This window comes from Archocentrus centrarchus, chromosome 7 (assembly GCF_007364275.1).
Source record: "Archocentrus centrarchus isolate MPI-CPG fArcCen1 chromosome 7, fArcCen1, whole genome shotgun sequence".
Taxonomy (NCBI): Eukaryota; Metazoa; Chordata; class Actinopteri; order Cichliformes; family Cichlidae; genus Archocentrus; species Archocentrus centrarchus.
In genome coordinates, this window is record NC_044352.1 from 30,770,114 (window position 1) to 30,776,822 (window position 6,709).

Below are 6,709 nucleotides of genomic sequence, written 5' to 3' on the forward strand. Positions count from 1 at the left end.
CATTAAGAGAATTTGCTTAATTTCCTCTGCTCCTGTGTTTAGCTGTACCATTACACCCACAATGTCTGTAAAGAAATGAGTGGGCACACATCCACATCCAGGCACTCACACACACACATATACACAGAGACTATGATTCATGATTTCCATGGTGCGTGCAATGGTTCAATAAAAGTGTTTTCACTGTCTAATAATCTCCTATAGGATGACTAAATACCCTCATCAGATGAAGCAGAGTGAGGAACAAGAGATCCAGTGTCACAGCAACCAGGGCAGTGATTCTCAGTTTGGGGGCTGTGGTGACTCTGCACAGACTACGTGGACTAAAAAGAAAGAAAAGACACACTTTTTTGCAGCAATTTCAATTTCAGACCTTTTCTTTGGGGAGCTTTTTGTCTTGCTCAGTTTTAAACATCTGCAGTATGATGACTTACAGTAAGATTTAAACCAGTGAAATGCATAATCAGGCTGCACCAATAAAATGTATCTAAAGTCTCTGAAGAATATTTGGCACAATTAAAAGACCAAAAGCATTCACTTATACCCCCCCCCCCAAAAAAAGGAACTCAAACCAAAAAAAAGAGAGGTACAACTATAATATATGAACTGTTATAGCACAGCATTAGTCCAGCAATTCTCATTGCCAGCCAGTATCAACTGGTTGTCAGATTCTACATCCTTCCATACATCTCATGCAGGAAATGCAGTCTAAGCAGTTTTAGCCTGCCCACCATTACTGCACATCTACAAGCTGCTTTTGAATCCACCACCACACCTTTAATGCTTTATATAATCCAATCAGAATTAAATCTATTTGTTGCCATAGATTCCTGCCCTGCTCTGTACTGGGCTCTTGCAGCTGCATTCCCCACATTGTGAATTCCATGTATAAAACTAAAACTAAGCATTTTCACTTTGGTCTCATCTGCCTAAAGGACATTATTACAGAAGTCTTGTGATTTGTGCAAATTTGCAAACCTAAGCAGTGCTGCCATGCTCTCTTTAGAAAGAAGATGCTTTCTCCCGGCAATCCTTCCAAACGCGCCTCTCTTGTTCAGTTTTTCTAATTGTACTGTCAACGTTCATTCTGATAACTGAGGCCTGTAGAGTCTGAGATGTAGCTCTTGGGTTTTTGTAGTTTCTCTGAAGGTTGCTCGGTCTGACCTTAGAGTGAATTTGCTGGGACATTCACTCCCGGGAAGAATGTGGCATTGTGTTAACACACACCTGAGTGCTCCAGACCTGGAAGAGGGTAGCAGCCAGGTGCTGATAAACAGCTCCTGGCTGCTACCCTCTGAATTCCTATGGAAGCAGCAAAGGTGTCCTTACTTTTTCACAGCCTTGCATAGAATGCTGGGAAAATGTTCTTTTCACCTGACTGTATGTCAATCATAATTAATAAATTAACTGATTAATAGACATTATTTCTGACTGTTTATATTGTGATGTGTAGCTCTCATTCCTCAAGTCCCATCTGTCTTTTTTTCTTCAGTGCAGTGCATACTAGTGTTGATAGAATGACAGGGTGGTGACCATCCTACTGAGCTAACTAGTCAAGTAAAGGCAGTAAAGGCTCATATTGCTAACGTTGGCGGCAGAGAATATATGTGTAGATATGCATAAATATCATATTGACAGAACGGTCTGACTGAACCATTAAGCTCCCATTAAGCTCTCATTACAGAGTGCTTATGAAACTAAACAGGATAACAAGCAAAGTAGTACAGAAATTTCCATTTGGACTGAGTATCAGCTAACAATATTTGAAAGGCATGGTTAGCAGACAGTATGCAGTGCTTTATGATAACAACTCAACAAAATGCTCTCGTTGTGTTTCTCACTAATGTGGCGTGATGCAGTATATCTGGGCACGCGGGTCTGAAAGAAGCTGATATTATATAGTTGGCATATTACAGGCTGGTCTCATGGGCTTAAAAAAGCTGACTCAAAATCATGCACTGGAAAATGTGCCTTCATGTTGTGCGGCGCCCTGTCATTGTCTTTCAGTTTTACAGGGGATGGATCTACACTATGTCGAATCATCCCAGCCCGTCCCTTCACCGCAAACACAAAACCACACCAAGATCAAAGCATGGTAATGACGTTAACCACTAACAGCACATGCTGTAAGGACAACTGCAAACGTTTACTTTCCTGAGTCCCATCAGTCACCAATTAAATCCATTTTAAGACTTCCAGCTTGCATTCATTTATCTGCAATCAGTAAACTTGAATCACAAAATCATTAAACATACAGACTTTCATTTCTGCTTGCTTGTTAGTTAACTAGCCATTCGGGAAGCCAGATGTATTCATGAAAGTGTTATATATTAGGAGTGGAGAGTGGAAGACTTTCCCGTTGACACAAACTGCACACATTAACACAATCAGCACTCATTTGTCTGTTTTGCTGCACGCTGAAAATACAGTTGCTACAGAGATACTACATCTCTGTAGCCTTTCATTTAGGTACCGTAGCACGTGTCCCCTTGCACGTGTGAGTTATTTGTTTCTTTTTCACCATAGTGGCAAGTTTATGTTCATTATTTAAGTATAAGAGCAACAGTCGTCTCTCTGACCATCAGTGCTGACCGCTGTCTGCTCCCTGGATGCGTCTTCTCTCACTTCTTCATTCTTTCCTGTGGGGTAGTTGCCCACTCTCTCTCTAACTTTGATGTTATCTCTCTCCCTCACTTATTCGCTGTTGAATTGTGAGTTCTACCATTTCATAGAATTAACTTCAGAGTTATAGTTACACTATATTGCCAAAAGTATTCACTCATCTACCTTCACACACATAGAGTAACATCCCATTCTTAATCCATAGGGTTTAATATGATGTGGGCCCACTCTTTGAAGCCATAACAGCTTTAACTCTTCCGGGAAGGCTTTCCGCAAGGTTTAGGAGTGTTCATGGGAATTTTTGACCATTCTTCCAGAAGCACGTTTTGTGAGATCAGACACTGATGTTGGACAAGGCCTGGCTCACAGTCTCTGCTCTGATTCATCCCAAAGGCCGCTGCTCCAGAGTGCTTTACACCACTGCACCCCCCCCCCCCCCCCCCCCCCCAGCAGCCTAGGCCTATAGCAGCATAACTAAGGGATGGTTCAGGGTCACCTGATCCAGCTCTAACTATAAGCTTTATAGAAAAGGAAAGTTTTAAGCCTAATCTTAAAAATAGAGAGGGTGTCTGTGTCCCCTGAATCCAAGCTGGGAGCTGGTTCCACAGAAGAGGGGCCTGAAAGCTGAAGGCTCTGCCTCCCATTCTACTCTTAAGTATCCTAGGAACCTTGCAATCATTCTTTGTCCCATTAATTATAGGGTTATGACAGACATTTTGTTATTCTAAATTACAGATTTGAGAGAAGAAAAAACTACATGAAAGTGATTTGTGGTGTCTCAGAGCTGTATTACAGCACTTTCATTATGGACCGATTTCTATAATTTGGCAAAAAAAAATCTGACATGCTGCAAATCCACCAGTTCACTTTGCTTCTTGTATTGTGGATATCCTGTGGCGCTCTGAAAGGAAAACTCATACAAATCCATAAGTAATGAGGTCAACTGCTAAGTAACTTCGCATTTGCCAAATTTCCTAACGCTCTGCACCACCACAAAACCCTCTTTTAGCATTAAACAAGCTATGGTTGGGATTTAATAAAGAAGTGCAGCATCAGTTTTGCTACTGAAAGGTCAGATTCTTAAAATATGTAAATTGACTTTAATAAATTCCTGCAATCTCACACAGCCTGTTGAAAAATCTGAATTTGTAACAGTGTCTTCATTAGCACACAGACAGTGCAGGTTCTGATAGTAAATAATGTTTTGTGTTTCAGGTTTATACAGTGGAATAGTTTGCAGCTCTCCTCTGGATAAATCCTGCACTCCACCCCAACAGTTTCTATCAGAAGAGTCCATCCATCCATCCATCCATCCATCCATCAGTCCAGTTCAGGGTAGTTCACCCTTATATCAAAAGCCATAGTGATTTTTCTTCAGCCTCTTCTCATTTATCATAATAGCCAGCTGTATTCAGAGAGAAGCATGTGTAAAACCTGGGTTTATGTATGGGGACCTCCTCCCAGATCTGGACCAGGGCATCACTGAGATCCTGAGGTGCAACCTGGCAGCGCCAGATAGACCGAAACACAATGTCCCAGAGGTGTTCTAATGGATTTAGGTCAGGCGAGCGTGGGGGCCAGTCAATGGTATCAGTTCCTTCATCCTCCAGGAACTTCCTGCATACTTTCACCACACGAGGCACTCTCATGTCACGCCTATTGTTGCATCCCTTCACTGGCTCCCAGTGAAATTTAGAATGCACTTTAAAATCCCGTTATTAACAGGATTATAAACTCAACATGGACAGGCCCCTGTTTATGCTTATGCCTCACCAGACTATCACTGACCCACCATCAAACAGGTCATGCTGAAAAATGTTACAGGCAGCACAATGTTCTCCACAACTTCTCCAGACCCTTTCATGTCTGTCAGGGTGAACCTGCTCTCATCAAGCACAATGTTCCAGGGTTGGAGCTGCCAATTCTGGTATTTTATGGAAGATGCCAAATGGGCTCCACGGGGCCAGGCAGTGAGCACAGCTCTCCTAGAATAATTGTCTGTCTCCTGGAATCTCCTCCGTGCTCTTGAGACTCTGCTGGGAGACACAGCAAACCTTCCGCCAATGGTACGTATTGATGTGCCATCCCGGAGGAGTTGGACTCCCTGTGCAACCTCTGTAGGGTCCAGGTATCACCTCATGTTACCAGTAGTGACACTGACCCTAATTAAATGCAAAACTAGTGAAGAAACAATCAGAAAAGATGAGGAGAGAAAAAATGTCAGTGGCCTTCAACCATTCCTGTTTTGGGGGTTGTCTCATTGTTGCCCCTCTAGTGGACCTGTTGTTAATTTCATTAACACCAAGCAGCTGTAATTGATTAATAACCCCCTCTGCTCCTTAAGAGATTAGATCAATATCCCAGAAGTTTAACTGACTTGATTTTAAAGTGTTCCTTTATTTTTTTGGATCAGTGTATCACACTGTTTGGAGATCCTTCAAAGACCAGCAGGTACCCGTCTCTGCAGGAACCTGGACAAATGAGGTGGGAACACAGACAGTCCACGTGCCATGTCAGTGTGTATTTTTTTATGGGACAGTGTTGACGCTGTTTCACACTCTTTAAGATTCCCTATAACCATAAGGTAATCTTAAAATACATCTGAATAGATATGGGTCAAATATGACCCAGAAAGACACTGTTGTACAAAAAATTTTAGGACTTCCATAAGAGTACAACTTTTTTTTTCATTTCGGTGTATTAAGGGTATTTTTGCTGCCGTCAAATGTCAAAACAGATTAAATTTGACCCAAACAGATTGTAAGGATGAGCAAATCTGGCCCTAAATGTCCTGATCACACCTTTGATTGCTCATTTTGTCTTTGTTGTCTTTCTTGCACAAAATGCGCTTGAAGCGACAATGTAATTTCAACTGATTAAGCTAACTGTGAATATTTTATTTCCTCGCTTGGGAAGAAAAAAAACATGGTGAAGTGTTGCTCCATTGCACTCTGGCAGCACTGCACTTCTGAACAGCCAGTCAGGAAAGCCTACATGACACATCTTTGGAAACTCTGATGATGTAGTCTAGCAGTGGCTCCTGAGTCTTTGTGATTTCTTTTATAGAAACTCAAAATGTATCATGCTGACCTCAACAAATCCAGCACTTGGTATATTTGAACCTGGCCTGCGAATTAAACTACTTTCGATTCTCAATTAATTTTGGCCTGCCCAGTTGTAGCTGTGGCCTTCACAGCAGCGCTGCTCCATGCAAATGCAAAATTAAACAGACGGACACACCTCCACAGCATCTGCAGGGTACTACAGAAGGCAACGACAAGAAAACTTGATGCTTAAGGTGCAAGATTTCAGTTTAGCTGGTTGCTAAAGGCCTTAGTGTCAACAAGCTGAGTAGTTTGTGTCTTTACTGAGTGTAAATAGAAGCCCGCCATGAGACCGGTCCTGCTTTTATAAGTCATGAACAGGGAACGGAGGCTTCAGAAAGTTGCTAAACTGAGAAGCAGCAACTGCAGTGCAGTAGGTGGTTTCTTTGAGAGAGGTTTCTTTCTTCGTTTTTACATCAGGAAGTATTTTGTTTTGGTTTTTTTAAAAATGCCTCAAACTACCAGCAGCTCTGATATTTAGATTTGTGAAACAGGAAGTTGTAAAGAAGAAGAAGAAGGCTGACTACAGCTTTATTTGCAACAGGAAAAAAAAAAAATTATTGCAGTGTGTTACACACTATATATGAAATGACGTTACCTGAAAGGTTTCAAAAGCATTCTGTCCCTGAATGCAACTAAAATGGGGGTTGCCAGATATCTGGCATGCAGATATGTGTTTATAGAGATTACATGTGCCGTGTCAGCTGAACTGATAATTTCAAGTCAGGAAAGGGGTTGCAGAAGAGATAGACATGAGACCTTTTGGTTCTCAAAAGGATGGATCTCTGGTCTCTGACATGTCAAGAAAAGTAAAGTGGTAACTACTTCAGCACTGTGGTAAGACTAGCAGGAAAATAGATTTCACTACAGATCTACATACAGTAGACTAGAATATAAAGCCTCACTGATAAAGATATTCCAGCTCACAGACATGTAGCTCAGGCTGACTAAACCTTTGAATTAGTCCCTGTTTATAAGCAGCA